The sequence below is a fragment of the Wolffia australiana genome, chromosome 2, assembly GCF_029677425.1.
Source record: "Wolffia australiana isolate 7733 chromosome 2, ASM2967742v1".
Taxonomy (NCBI): Eukaryota; Viridiplantae; Streptophyta; class Magnoliopsida; order Alismatales; family Araceae; genus Wolffia; species Wolffia australiana.
The window spans coordinates 13120963-13136661 of record NC_135836.1 but is presented as its reverse complement, the minus strand read 5'-3'; the positions used below and the strand labels follow the sequence as shown (position 1 = coordinate 13136661).

Below are 15699 nucleotides of genomic sequence, written 5' to 3'. Positions count from 1 at the left end.
ACGTCGACAAGGCGGGAGGCTCTTTGCATTTTTTTTCAAGAAAGCCCTTAATAAAACAAGCAATTGTAAACGAACGCCGCCCAAAAATATTCGTGTATATGCCCTTTCGGCACTCTCTATCCTCTGATTTTCTCTAAAATTAATAATGCAATTGCAAATAAACCCTAAATGATTTTAAATTGGATCTTTACGCCTACCGTGGCGACCGAGAGCTGTTTTCAGGGTCTTTTGCAACGAAACATTGCAAAAAGGCCCCGAAAAGTCTGGAAATTGTATAAATACATTTTTTTCTCTTATAAATATGCCCTTTTTTAATAGAATAAATGCATTTCTTCTTGAAATAAATCCCAGAAAATTCCTAAAAATTCGTAAAAAATTCTAGAAAATTCTAGAAAATTCCCTGATTAATTCCCATGTTGATAAATGTCGAAATAAACTTTTTAATGTGCCATTTTTATCCAAAAATAATTATTTCGAGCTTCAATAAATCCTTACAAAGTCATATAATTAACAGAAAATTAGGTAAAAATCAGAAATTACTTGGAAGCATTATTTTCGTGTGAATATATGATAACAACCCAATTTTAAGCCTTTTAAATGCATAAATCATGCTAATAACATGAAATAAAGACCAAAATTAGGGTGTTATCATATACCCCCCTACTTAGACATTGCTAGTCCCTTAGCAACATCTAAGTACTTTGCTGAATTATCATCTCTTTCATCCTGTAGGTCAGACAACAAGTGTGGGAAGTGTTAAGTGTATCAATCACAAGCCGAACTAAAACACTAAATGACATTTCGAGCTCCGACCTTTTCAGGAATGTGGGGTTTCTTTCTCCTTGGCGTGGATGCCTAACTGGATGAGAAGGGAGTGTACTTGTTTCTAGGTATGACGCTATACTCCTCAGGTAAACTCTCTCCACTCATGTGCAGCTGGCCTCACATCTCTAGCGAGCAAGATCACTCTCTCCCGGGGTGGCGGCCACCTAGTACTTGCCTCTCCATTAGCCTTTTCTCTTTCCTAAGAATAGAAGAAGCCATTTCCTCCTCCTGTTGAGCACATAATATGGAACACAACAAGAAGAATCTATGATAGAGTTGTGATGGGGGAGAATGAGACTTTGTGAAAGAATTAGGGTGAGCATGAACAATGAGAGATTTATGGTCCAACGGGTGCGGTGCTACCTTGGATAACCTATTCCCACGATTTTTAGAAGAAGTGAGGGAGATAGAAGATATGAGACCAATGTGATGATTTAGAGAATAAAGACAATCTTCCCCTGAATTGAAAGTCAAAACCAGAAATGGTGCAAGTCAAACCCCTCCTTTCTCTTTGTCTTCTTCTCCTTCCTCTTGTCTTTTTTTTTTTTTTTTTTCAAACTCCTCTTTTTTTTTCGCTTCTTTTTCTTTTTGTATATCAAACAAGGAGGATAACAACAAATGAAACACTTTCCATGACTTGAATGGTTTTTCAAATATTTTATCACAACTAGCATGAGTGTCATAACAATCACATTGGTCTAGGGAGAAGAGATAGAAGAACGAGATTTAGATGATGCAGAGCGAATTATTGACAGAAAAGATACAAAGAGGCAGTATCGTAGTGATACCGTGGAAAGGAGATAGACGACTTGGGAGATAAGCATATCCTCGGTAGCGGAATAAAGGTGGTGGAGTCAAGTTGTGATGGATATGGCGTGAAGCGTGTGGAACAATAAGGTGAATGAGGTGGTGGATTCCGTGCATAGGACTCGGAGAATGGCTGCTCACTATTTTGGAATGAAAGTAGGCTAATGGGGAGACAAAATGCGTAAGTGGGATCGGCTATTAGAGTTGATGGAATGGGGGCTCTCAGTTCACTCATCACTCCCCTTTTGAAGCATAGAGCTTCTACCCTTGACTTTCCATCATCTAATCACCTACTAGACACCCTCCCCAATTTGAAATTGAATCCACATCGCCCAAAATCACTTGTGTTGCACCTCAACATGTTCTTGATCCGCTCTAGGAGCCTAACTTCTCCACACTTGTTCCCAAACCATTGGATGAAAGAGAATTAATTCATGACTGTGCATGCTAAAGATTGTTAAAAAAAAAAACAGGTTCACTTCATGTAGAATTCTGTAAAATTAAATGCACGAACCATAGTTTGTCACCTTAAAATGAACTATCTCCCCCCCACTAAAACCTGCATTGTCCTCAATGCAAAGCTACTAAAATCATGAAGAATAAAATTGAGGTTAGAGGGGCAAACAGTGATATGGAGGATATGGGGCCCTTTAGCATTATGAACAAGAGATCCTGGCGATAACTCGGATTTGCTGAATTACATACTCCCGCAACCTAGTCAAAGTTACCACAAGAGATGCAACAAAAGCAAGGAGCTATAATAGTAAAAGAAAATATTGCAAAGAAAAAATGAATCCTAAAACGTAATGAAAAGAAAACAAATCTTATTGATGCTCTTAAGTAGAGGGTGATGTCGCCGCTTCTAAAGAAATGTCTTCATTAGGGAGGTGCGGCTCGTGTTCAAGGAAGGGTTTTAAACGCTGCCCATTAACCTTGAATTCAGCTCCATGTGTTGGATCTCGAACGAGAACAGACCCATTGTCGAAATGTTGACATACTACATAAGGTCCATCCCATCTTGATTTAAGCTTACCTGGAAACAGTTTAAGTCGAGAATTATATAACCATACTTTTTGGCCATGGGCAAAAACCTTCCTGTGTATGTGTTGATCATGGAATGCTTTCATCTTGGCTTTGTAGATGCGTGAATTTTCGTATGCTTCGTTACGCAACTCCTCCAATTCATGCAGCTGCAATAAGCGATGGTCACCTGCATCATCTAACGATAAGTTAAGTTTCTTGATAGCCCATAAAGCGTGATGTTCGATTTCTAAAGGGAGATGACAAGCTTTTCCAAACACCAACCTGAATGGCGACATTCCTAACGGGGTTTTATATGCCGTCCGATATGCCCATAACTCATCCGGCAATTTGCTCGACCAATCCTTTCCATTAGGGTTAATAATTTTCTTCAAGATTTTTTTAATTTCTCTATTGGAGACTTCCACTTGGCCATTGGCTTGAGGATGATACGGTGGTGTGTCGATGATGAACTCCATATCATTTTTACAATTCTTTAAAGACTTTGTTATTGAAATGAGTTCCACCATCGCTAATAATGGCTCGTGGGCATCCAAACCGAGAGAAAATATTATCCTTGACAAATTTAACAACTTCTTTATGATCATTTTTTCGTGTTGGTATGGCTTCTACCCACTTAGAGACATAATCCACACCTACCAAAATATATTCATAGCCCAAAGGAGGAAAGGGTCCCATGAAATCAATGCCCCAAAGATCAAACAACTCAACTTCAAGGATAGGGTTTAAAGGCATAGAGGCATTGCGACTTACATTGACCACCGCTTGACATCGAATGCATCTCTTGCAGAATTCATATGCATCCCGATGAAGATGAGGCCAATAAAATCCACATTGTAGGACCTTATGTGCCGTTATCTTGGAGGCGTAGTGTCCTCCGCACAAGGATGAGTGACACAATTCCAAGACTCTCCATTGTTCATCCTCGGGTATACATCTCCTAAAAATTTGATCGACGCCTAATCTAAATAATTCAGGCTCATCCCAATAGTAATACTTGATATCCTTAAAAAACTTTTTTCTATCATCATAATCCCAACCTTGTGGCAATTGCCCGATTACTAAGTAGTTTACTATATGAGCATACCAAGGCAATTTCCGTGTAGAAATTTCTAAAATATGCTCGTCAGGAAAAGAATCTGTGATGGGAGTTAGGGCTGGCAATGATAGGCGGGAGAGGTGATCAGCCGCACCATTATCCACTCCCCGTCTGTCTTTAATTTCAATATCGAATTCTTGCATAAGTAGGATCCATCTCATTAATCTAGGTTTTGTCTCTTTCTTACTTAACAAATGTTTAAGTGCAGCATGATCTGAAAAGATTATAATCTTACTCCCTATTCGGTAAGATTGAAATATATCCAAAGCAAAGACAATTGCAAGTAATTCCTTCTCTGTGGTAGAGTAATTTACCTGAGCGGCGTCGAGAGTCTTACATGCATAATAAATAGCTGTCGGTTTCTTGTCTTTGCGTTATCCCAAAACAGCTCCCACTGCATAATCTGAAGCATCACAAAAAATCTCAAAGGGTTCACTCCAATTTGAAGCTTGTAAGATGGGAGCCAGAATTAATGCTTCTTTAATCAAATTAAAGCCAAATTGCATTCATCATTCAAAATAAGTTCTTTGTCTTTAGATAGAAGCAAAGTGAGAGGTTTAGCCACTTTGGCAAAATCTTTAATAAAACGATGATAAAAGTCGGCATGGCCCAAAAAACCCCTAAGTTGCTTTAGGGTCGATGGAAGTGGAAGCTCCTTGATGATCTCGATCTTTGCCTTGTCCACAGCCAGCCCCTCCTTGCTGATATGATGACCTAGGACGATCCCCCTGTCCACCATAAAATGGGATTTCTCCCAACTGAGCACTAACTTGTTTTCTTCGCAAATCTGTAACACTTTATCCAAGTTAGACAAACAAGACTCAAAAGATTCACCAAACACGGAAAAGTCATCCATGAAAACTTCAAGACATGTACCAATTAGATCAAAAAACATTCCACTCATACACCTTTGAAAGGTTGCTGGTGCATTACAAAGTCCAAATGGCATTTTTCTATAAGCAAATGTTCCTAAAGGACATGTGAATGTAGTTTTATCTTGGTCACTTTCATGAATGCTAATTTGATTATATCCTGAGTACCCATCCAAGAAACAATAAAAACTCTGTCCAGCTAATTTTTCAAGTATTTGATCAATGAAAGGTAGAGGATAATGGTCTTTTTTTGTTGCTAGATTTAACTTTCGGTAATCTATGCATACTCGCCAACTCGATGCTACCCTCGTCTGGATCTCTTCTCCATCCTGATTCTTTTGGACAGTAATCCCTATTTTTTTAGGTACTACATGAATTGGACTCACCCACTTACTATCTGAAATTGGGTAAATGAATCCTGCTTTCAGCCATTTGGTAATCTCCTTCGACACCACATCGTAAAGATAAGGATTTAATCTACGTTGATGCTGAACTGATGGTTTGGATCCTTCCTCGATAAAAATTCTATGCTGACAGATATCAGGACTAATTCCCTTGATGTCGTCTATGGTCCATCCAATGGCGCTCTTATGCTGTCGTAATACATCTAATAGATTAACTTCCTGCTCTAAAGTGAGGGTTGAAGAGATGATTACTGGATATGTCTTTCTTGGACCTAAAAAAACATATTTAAGGTGAGAAGGAAGAGGTTTCAATTCTAATTCTTCAGTGGGCGTAGATCTGTAGTTATTCATGTTTTCACCCTTCATTTCACCATGGTCGTCCTTCTCCCCCTCATAAGCACTCTCATTCACCGCCATCACCTCATATATTACTTTCCCTATAGCATGGCATTCATCATTTTCATCATCTAGGGAACATGTATAAATGTCTTCCTGGCTACTATTGGGATACTTCATCAATTGAGAGATTGGTAACTCAACCTCTTCTTTTCCCATGCGCAATTTAATTTTTCCTGCATTCCAATCTGTGTTCACTCTTGCGGTACTAGGAATGGCCGTCCTAAAATAATCGGTGCATGACTAATTTTTCCTGAAATTTTTACATCCACTACTATAAAATCGACAGGAAATGAACACTTTTCTACTTTCATCACCACATCCACCAACTGTCCACACGGTCTTCTAATTGATCCGTCCGCTAACTGCAATTCTAAATTTACAGGTTGTAATTCACCAAATTTAAAAGTCTCAAATAAGGCCTTAGGCATGATATTCACACTTGCTCCTGAATCAAGTAAGGCTTTGGTGAATACTTCCCCCCTAATTTCGCATTTGATCACTGGTGCTCCCGGATCCTTGCGCTTTTGAGGTAATTCATGCAGAAAAATTGAACAAATATTCTCAGAAAGTTGAATCCTCTTTTGCTTCCTAGGAGGTGTACACAGGTTTTTCACAAATTTGGAATAATCAGGGATGTACTGGATCGCATCTAAAACAGGAATTTTGACCATAGCCTCTTTCAAATACTCAAGAAGTGGGCTGTCTTTCGATTTTTCTTTCTTCGCTGGTAAGGCACTAGGGAAAGGGATAGGTGGGCAATATGTTTTGGGGTTGGGTTCCTTTTCCAGATTTTCCTCTACCCCTTCATCCTCATCCTTTTCTACTTCCTCTAACTTATCCTCCAGTTCATTTCGTTTCTCTATAGCTGCAAATGGATTAGCCAACTCTTTCCCACTCCTAAGTTTTGATATAGCACTCAGCTCTCCTATTTCTTGTTCTTCAGTCACTGCATGCATGTCATGAATATGCTCATTAACTACACTACACATGTCATCAACATAAAGTAAATTGCTAGGATTAATACAGGCCTGAGTAGGGAGTTTACCTGATTTGGCGCCCATCTTCATAGGGTCTTCACATGTACCTTGCGGTGCTCCCCCGTGCGCAAATTGTTGACCGCTGTGAAGGCAGATCTCCGCCTTGAGCTTCTCCATCTCCCTCCGATGCCTCTCCTCCATTTCTTCAAAAAGCTTGAGGATCCTCTTCTTGTCTTCTTGCAGCTCCTCGATGACCTTCGTGAGAGTCGCATTATTGGGATCTGAAAAATTTTGGTAAGGTTGATAATGTTGTTGGTGGTGGGAATTGTTCGCCTTGGATTGGAACTGTTGTTGGGGTGGTCGGTTGTTGTTGTTCCATCCCTGTCCTCCTAAGTTTCCTCTAGTTCCCCATTGGACATTGCTCCCTTCTTGCCTGCCTATAGCATTCACTTCTGATATCATAGGGCATTCTTCTCCGGTGTGGCTATCACTTGAGCACATTTCACATCGATTTATTTGGTTGGGTGCTCTTCCGCTATTCTGACCTTGCCATAGTGAGATCATTTTTTCATTCATCTTTTCCATGGCTTTTCCCATCATTACACCTATCTGTTTTTCAATTCTATCCATAGTAATCTGGGGTTCAACCCCTCTAACATCCAACAGTCCACCTTTCCGAGGGGTAACCCTAACATGATCGGAGGCATCTTGGTGATAGGCTAAATTATCGGACATTTTTTGTAGTAGTGCCATAGCTTCATCTTCATACATGTCAGCTATTGCTCCTCCACTTGAGATATCAACTCTGCCTTTCTCCACATCATTTAAGCCTTCATAGAAAATTTGCACTAACTCCCATTTTTGAATGCCATGGTGGGGGCACTTCCTAATGAGCCCCATCAATCTCTCCCATGCTTCGCTAAATGTATCATTTCCTTGCTGAAAATTTCTAATCTCTCTTCTGAAAGAATTTGTCCTAGCCACTGTATAATATCTTTTTAAGAAGCTCTTCTCCATATCATTCCATGATTCAAAATTTGTTCCCAATGTTCTAAACCAATCCTTGGCTCTATCCTTAAAGGGCATGAGGGAATAGTTTCATTCTCACAACTTCCTTGGAAATTCTGGGGTAAGTGCAACTATCACATGCTTCGTAAAATTTTTCTAAGAAGTCATAGGGCTCTTCGTTTGCCTTCCCCAAAAAGGACAGTAATAGCTGAAATTGGTGTGGATCGATTCTAAACATCACATCTTCTCCAATCGGGGCAGATATCCTGGTTAAGATGGGGGTTTCTGCTGATGTGGAATACTCTCTAATCCTCCTCCGTCCATCGTTAACTACCTCAGGGTTTCCTGTTCCATTACCTATTGGGTCCATTGGTACGGGTCTAATCAATATCTCCTCTACAAATGTGGGTTCGGTGAAAGACGACTCGGGTGTGGTGGAATCTACTACAGGGGGATTTCTATCACTGCTCCTTGATTCAAATCCAGACCTAAGCTTCATACAAAACCACTAATTCAAACACAACACTCGTTAGTCGTTAAAAACCAAATACCGTCTTAAATCAAAATCAATAATAAGGAGACTTAACGAACTCGTGAGCAACAATTGACCACTGTGTTTACAAATAAAAATATGTTGAATTCCTAAGTGTTGTCTCCCCGGCAACGGCGCCAATTGATAGGCCGAAAATAGGGGTGAAAATTACGCGAGTTTTTTAGCCCTTGTCGTTGTGAATTTTTGGCTTATGCAATAAAATTTATAAAACTCTACTTAATATTTATAGTGATAAGTATGAGTGTCGTCCAAGGGAGGCAAGTAGGAATTTCAATTTGATTTTATTTTTTTGTAATTTAGATCCTAATTAGAGTGAATTTGATCTTCAATGAGGATCAAGTCACCCTAATTAGGTGAGAATTTAGAGAGGGGGATAGAAGAGATGAGAAGACTAGAAGAATTAAGGGCTCTAAATTTCCTTCTTTGATCCTCATTAAAGGATCCAAGAAGTCATTTAGAGAGGTTGAAAGAGGGTTCTTAAAATGAGTTGGGTTGATTTTTGCAGATTGATAATTCAGAACTAAAATGGGGAAATTGAGAATTCTAAGAATTAAAACTAAATTTTTTTATAATTTTTTTTGTAATGCAATTGAATGCCCAGGTAAAATTTCTCAATTTCACCTCTCAATCCTAATCAGGGCTTGTACATGCCGCTCAAGCCAAGCGATTTAGAAGTTCAGACTAGAATGGAGATGAAGAAACAAACAACTTAACCTATTTCATTCAAAATGCACAAAAGTTTGAATACAATGAAAGAAAAAAATACCAAAACTATTGATCCAGGCTGGGACTCCTCTCTGTCTTGCAGTTGTGATGAAGCACCCTCCAGAATGAGCCCCTCCTCTCGAAATTCAGCTTTTATACCTAGGTCACATGGTGAAAATCACCATTTTACCCCCGTTTAGTAATTAATTTTTATCTATCAATGTAGGCTAGATCTGAATGATCCAACCATAAAAATAGAAAGAGGGGATCAAGATGAGCAAATCCATAAAAAAATCATCTCACTCGGACATCAGGATCAAAAGTTATTAATAAATCAATTTTAAACCAATTTAGTCCATTGGATTTAAAATTGATTTATTTATTAATACATGCAATGAGGTGTCTACTTCCCATTGGCTGCGGCGTTTCAACTCCTTTGGCGAGCACTCTCTCATCGCGCCACGTACCCCTGACGAGAGAGTAAAAAACAATTAAATTTTCGTTAGTGCGCATTTTGCGTACGTTTTGATACGCACGCACACGTGCGTTTTTTCGTTCCTTTGCCTACTTGTGTGTCGCCACGTCACCGCCCGTGCACGCGCATTGTATGCGCCGCACGGGCGGTGAACTTACCTCCTGCCACATACACATGTGCGATTGCCGTTGGATTTTTATCCAACGGCTAAAGTTGCGCCACGTCGACAAGGCGGGAGGCTCTTTGCATTTTTTTTCAAGAAAGCCCTTAATAAAACAAGCAATTGTAAACGAACGCCGCCCAAAAATATTCGTGTATATGCCCTTTCGGCACTCTCTATCCTCTGATTTTCTCTAAAATTAATAATGCAATTGCAAATAAACCCTAAATGATTTTAAATTGGATCTTTACGCCTACCGTGGCGACCGAGAGCTGTTTTCAGGGTCTTTTGCAACGAAACATTGCAAAAAGGCCCCGAAAAGTCTGGAAATTGTATAAATACATTTTTTTCTCTTATAAATATGCCCTTTTTTAATAGAATAAATGCATTTCTTCTTGAAATAAATCCCAGAAAATTCCTAAAAATTCGTAAAAAATTCTAGAAAATTCTAGAAAATTCCCTGATTAATTCCCATGTTGATAAATGTCGAAATAAACTTTTTAATGTGCCATTTTTATCCAAAAATAATTATTTCGAGCTTCAATAAATCCTTACAAAGTCATATAATTAACAGAAAATTAGGTAAAAATCAGAAATTACTTGGAAGCATTATTTTCGTGTGAATATATGATAACAACCCAATTTTAAGCCTTTTAAATGCATAAATCATGCTAATAACATGAAATAAAGACCAAAATTAGGGTGTTATCATATACCCCCCTACTTAGACATTGCTAGTCCCTTAGCAACATCTAAGTACTTTGCTGAATTATCATCTCTTTCATCCTGTAGGTCAGACAACAAGTGTGGGAAGTGTTAAGTGTATCAATCACAAGCCGAACTAAAACACTAAATGACATTTCGAGCTCCGACCTTTTCAGGAATGTGGGGTTTCTTTCTCCTTGGCGTGGATGCCTAACTGGATGAGAAGGGAGTGTACTTGTTTCTAGGTATGACGCTATACTCCTCAGGTAAACTCTCTCCACTCATGTGCAGCTGGCCTCACATCTCTAGCGAGCAAGATCACTCTCTCCCGGGGTGGCGGCCACCTAGTACTTGCCTCTCCATTAGCCTTTTCTCTTTCCTAAGAATAGAAGAAGCCATTTCCTCCTCCTGTTGAGCACATAATATGGAACACAACAAGAAGAATCTATGATAGAGTTGTGATGGGGGAGAATGAGACTTTGTGAAAGAATTAGGGTGAGCATGAACAATGAGAGATTTATGGTCCAACGGGTGCGGTGCTACCTTGGATAACCTATTCCCACGATTTTTAGAAGAAGTGAGGGAGATAGAAGAGATGAGACCAATGTGATGATTTAGAGAATAAAGACAATCTTCCCCTGAATTGAAAGTCAAAACCAGAAATGGTGCAAGTCAAACCCCTCCTTTCTCTTTGTCTTCTTCTCCTTCCTCTTGTCTTTTTTTTTTTTTTTTTTTCAAACTCCTCTTTTTTTTTCGCTTCTTTTTCTTTTTGTATATCAAACAAGGAGGATAACAACAAATGAAACACTTTCCATGACTTGAATGGTTTTTCAAATATTTTATCACAACTAGCATGAGTGTCATAACAATCACATTGGTCTAGGGAGAAGAGATAGAAGAACGAGATTTAGATGATGCAGAGCGAATTATTGACAGAAAAGATACAAAGAGGCAGTATCGTAGTGATACCGTGGAAAGGGAGATAGACGTACTTGGGAGATAAGCATATCCTCGGTAGCGGAATAAAGGTGGTGGAGTCAAGTTGTGATGGATATGGCGTGAAGCGTGTGGAACAATAAGGTGAATGAGGTGGTGGATTCCGTGCATAGGACTCGGAGAATGGCTGCTCACTATTTTGGAATGAAAGTAGGCTAATGGGGAGACAAAATGCATAAGTGGGATCGGCTATTAGAGTTGATGGAATGGGGGCTCTCAGTTCACTCATCACTCCCCTTTTGAAGCATAGAGCTTCTACCCTTGACTTTCCATCATCTAATCACCTACTAGACACCCTCCCCAATTTGAAATTGAATCCACATCGCCCAAAATCACTTGTGTTGCACCTCAACATGTTCTTGATCCGCTCTAGGAGCCTAACTTCTCCACACTTGTTCCCAAACCATTGGATGAAAGAGAATTAATTCATGACTGTGCATGCTAAAGATTGTTAAAAAAAAAAACAGGTTCACTTCATGTAGAATTCTGTAAAATTAAATGCACGAACCATAGTTTGTCACCTTAAAATGAACTATCTCCCCCCCACTAAAACCTGCATTGTCCTCAATCCTCTGATTTTCTCTAAAATTAATAATGCAATTGCAAATAAACCCTAAATGATTTTAAATTGGATCTTTACGCCTACCGTGGCGACCGAGAGCTGTTTTCAGGGTCTTTTGCAACGAAACATTGCAAAAAGGCCTCGAAAAGTCTGGAAATTGTATAAATACATTTTTTTCTCTTATAAATATGCCCTTTTTTAATAGAATAAATGCATTTCTTCTTGAAATAAATCGCAGAAAATTCCTAAAAATTCGTAAAAAATTCCAGAAAATTCTAGAAAATTCATTGATTAATTCCCATGTTGATAAATGTCGAAATAAACTTTTTAATGTGCCATTTCTATCCAAAAATAATTATTTCGAGCTTCAATAAATCCTTAAAAATTTATATAATTAACAGAAAATTAGGGAAAAATCAGAAATTACTTGGAAGCATTATTTTCGTGTAAATATATGATAACAACCCAATTTTAAGCGTTTTAAATGCATAAATCATTCTAATAACATGAAATAAAGACTGAAATTAGGGTGTTATCACACCGCCTCAAGATTTGGTCCAGCCCTTGGTGGAATAATTCCGGGTCTTCCCAAAAATAAAACCTGTTGTCTTTCAGTAGCTTTTTCCTCTCATGGGATGTCCACCCTGTAGGAATTTTTCCTGAAACAAGAAAATTGACAATATGTGCAAACCAGGGAACCAATGTTCCTTGGGCCGTTAGAACATGTTCATCAGGAAACTCGTCATTTATCAACTCAAGTTGGGTGCCTGAAATTCTAGATAGGGGATCTGCAACTACATTTTCACATCCTCTCTTATCCTTAATCTCTAAATCAAATTCCTGTAATAAGAGCACCCATCTAATGAGTCTAGGCTTCGCCTCCTTTTTCGCTAATAAATATCTAATAGCTGCATGATCAGAAAAAACAGTAATTTTACTACCTAGTAAATAAGATCTAAACTTCTCTAATGCAAAGTTGATTGCCAGCAGTTCTTTCTCTGTAGTTGTGTAATTCTATTGTGCGTCAACTAAAGTTCTGCTGGCATAGTAGATGACCACTGGTTTCTTATCAACTCGTTGACCTAACACTGCCCCTATAGCAAAATCAGAAGCATCACACATCAGTTCAAAAGGAAGGGTCCAATCAGGCCCTTGCAAGATAGGCGCATTCACTAAGGCTTCTTTCAAAGTATAAAACGCATTCTTAGCTTCCAGTGTTAGTTCAAAATTATTATTCTTAGATGATAAAAGATTAGTAAGTGGTTTAGAAATCTTAGCAAAGTCCAAAATAAAATGTCTATAGAAACCAGCGTGGCCAAGGAAACCTCTAAGGGTTTTTAGGTTGGTTGGAGGTGGAAGGTCCTGGATGATTTCGATCTTGGCCTTGTCCACTTCCAGTCCACAGTTGCTTACCATGTGACCCAGCACCACTCCCTCCTACACCATGAAATAAGATTTTTCCCAACTTAGTACGAGGTTGGATTCAATGCATCTCTTTAATACTTTGGTGAGACTTAGGAGGCAGTTCTCATATGTAGATCCAAAGACAGAAAAATCATCGATGAAGATTTCTAAACATTCTCCTACTAGATCGGAGAATAGTGCATTCATGCATCGCTGGAATGTGGCGGGTGCATTACATAACCCGAAAGGCATACGCCTAAAGGCGTATGTCCCCACGGGACTAGTGAAGGTCATCTTTTCTTGATCTTCAGGGTGTATTTTTACCTGGTTGTATCCTGAATATCCATCAAGAAACCAAAAGAATTCCTGCCTAGATAGTTTTTTCAAAATTTGGTCCATGAATAGTAGTGGATAATGATCCTTCTTGGTGGCCTTGTTTAACTTCCTATAATCGATGCACACCCTCCATCCTGTGGTTAACCTCTTCTGCACTTCCTCTCCTTTTTCATTCACTTCTACAGTCACTCCAGACTTCTTTGGTACCATGTGAACGGGGCTCACCCATCTACTATCGGATATGGCATAGATGATTCCGGCATTTAGCCATTTCAGTATTTCCTTCTCAAGTACTTCTCTCATGTAAGGGTTAAGCCTCCTTTGATGCTCTCTGTAAGGTCTAGATTCCTCCTCCAAAAATATCCTGTGTTCACAAATCGAGGATGGAATTTCCTTTATGTCATCAAACGTCCAACCTATGGCTTCCTTATGATCTTTAACTACCTTGAGTAATTCATCTTCTTGTTTTTGGGTAAGTGATGAAGAGATGATAACAGGTAAAGTTTTCAAGGCATCCAAATATGCATATTTGAGGGAAGAAGGTAGAGGCTTTAACTCTAAGCCTACCTTAACTAAAGGAGAGTCTGTAACTTCATCATCTAACTCTCTCTCTTCTACATGCGATAAATATTCCTTCACAACTTCCACCTCTCCTTCATCCTCTGTACAAAGATTTAGTTCTTCACTGCTCCCTAAGGGGCACTTCATCATTTTTGATATATCAATTTGAACTCTCTTTTACAATCTTAAATTCTACCGTCCCCTTCTCCCAATCCATAATCGTCCTTGCCGTGACTAAGAATGGTCTTCCTAAAATTATAGGAGCTAAGCTAATATTCCCTGAGATCTTTACATCAGTCACTATGAAATCTACAGGGATTTTGCAATTTTCTACAGTGATCATGACGTCAGTCAACCTTCCTTCAGGTTGCCTAACAGTCCCATCAGCTAGGAGTAAGTCCATATGTATTTCCTCTAATTCCCCAAATCCATACTCCTGGTATAAAGCTGTTGGGATGATACTTATGCTCGCTCTGATATCTTATAAAACTTTGGAAAAGGTTTTTCCTCCAATTTCACATGTAATGAAAGGGGCTCCTGGATCCCTCATTTTGATAGGGATGGCATTCAAAATGCTAGAAGCATTTTCTGAAAGTTTTACTACTTCCCTAGGTTTTCTAGTAGTGCAAGAATCCTTAAGGTATTTCTTAAGGGAGGGTGCACACCTAAGCATGTCTTCCACTGTAACAGTCATGGTGGCCGTTTTAAAATTATCTAACAACCTATTTTCATAATCATGTACAGGTTTTTTTCTATTAAGTGCAGAGGGGTAAGGTACGTCTTGCCCACTCGTAGAAGGTAAAGGCTCCTTAGCATAGGAGAGCTCCTCTTCTTCTTCCCTCCTTTGCTCATTTCCCTTCTTTGAATTCTCTGTAGAATTCTGATAAGGATCCTGAAGTTCTTTCCACTTCTCAATTTTGAGATTGCTAGAACTTCAGGATCTTCCTCCTTCATCTCATCATGGATAGAATGTTGTACATGGTGTAGGTTGCATGGATTTATCATAGGTTTAGTAGGAAACCTACTAGATGTGCAGTGAGGTTCTATTGGTGTACCTTGAGGGTCAGAAGGTCCAGGCCTGAAGCTCTCCAGCAGCTTCCTCATCTGCTCTTGTGACTCCAACATCTGCTTTGTCTGGAATTCCATCATCACTTGCATCCGCATCTCCATCTCCGCCCGCAACTTTTGATTTTGCTTCTCTATCATGTCTGAAATGACGGGGGTTAGTGCAGAAAAATCAGGTTGGGTTTGAGATGGAACTTGGTACTGCTGCTGGGGTCTAGACTGAAACTGCTGTCTTTGCTGAAATTGGGGCTGAATTGCAGGCTTGTTCCCTTGGTGGAAGCTCTCTCCATTTTGGAAATTTGACTTCTTTTGCCCCGCCCATGGTTGCTGTGGTTGGTTGAAAGCCCTCACTTCCTCCTCCATAGTTTGGCAAGCACCATCTTCATGATCTCTGCTGAAACAGAGAGAGCAGATTTTTGCTTTAATAATAGGAGAATTGTTTAGAAAAACATTCCTCAAGGTGGAGGTAAGCTCCTCCAATTTCTGATCAGTCTCCTTGAGGCCTGCTTGCAGCTCCACTTCTTTGGCATTGACTTGCATCACTCCTGCCCTCTTGGGCTGCAGATTTCTCCCATTCTGATTTGCTCCAATTTCCTGCAAATCAGTTTCTGCAACTCTCTCCAAAATGTCAAAAACTTCGTCCTCATATGCAGTGTAAAATGTCCCATCGGTGGCTAGATTCACATTATTCTTCATGAAATCCGAGAGAGATTCATAAAAAATTTGGGCTAATTGACAGTGTTCA

The 15699-nt window shown here is 39.3% G+C and overlaps 1 non-coding gene across 1 annotated transcript; it reads left to right on the top strand.

Moving 5' to 3' along the window:
• Positions 1 to 7289: 7289 nt before the first annotated feature.
• LOC144700364 (small nucleolar RNA R71) lies at positions 7290 to 7395 on the top strand. The gene has a single exon (XR_013580734.1). It is a non-coding gene; the product is annotated as a small nucleolar RNA R71 (small nucleolar RNA).
• The last annotated feature ends 8304 nt before the right edge of the window (positions 7396 to 15699 follow it).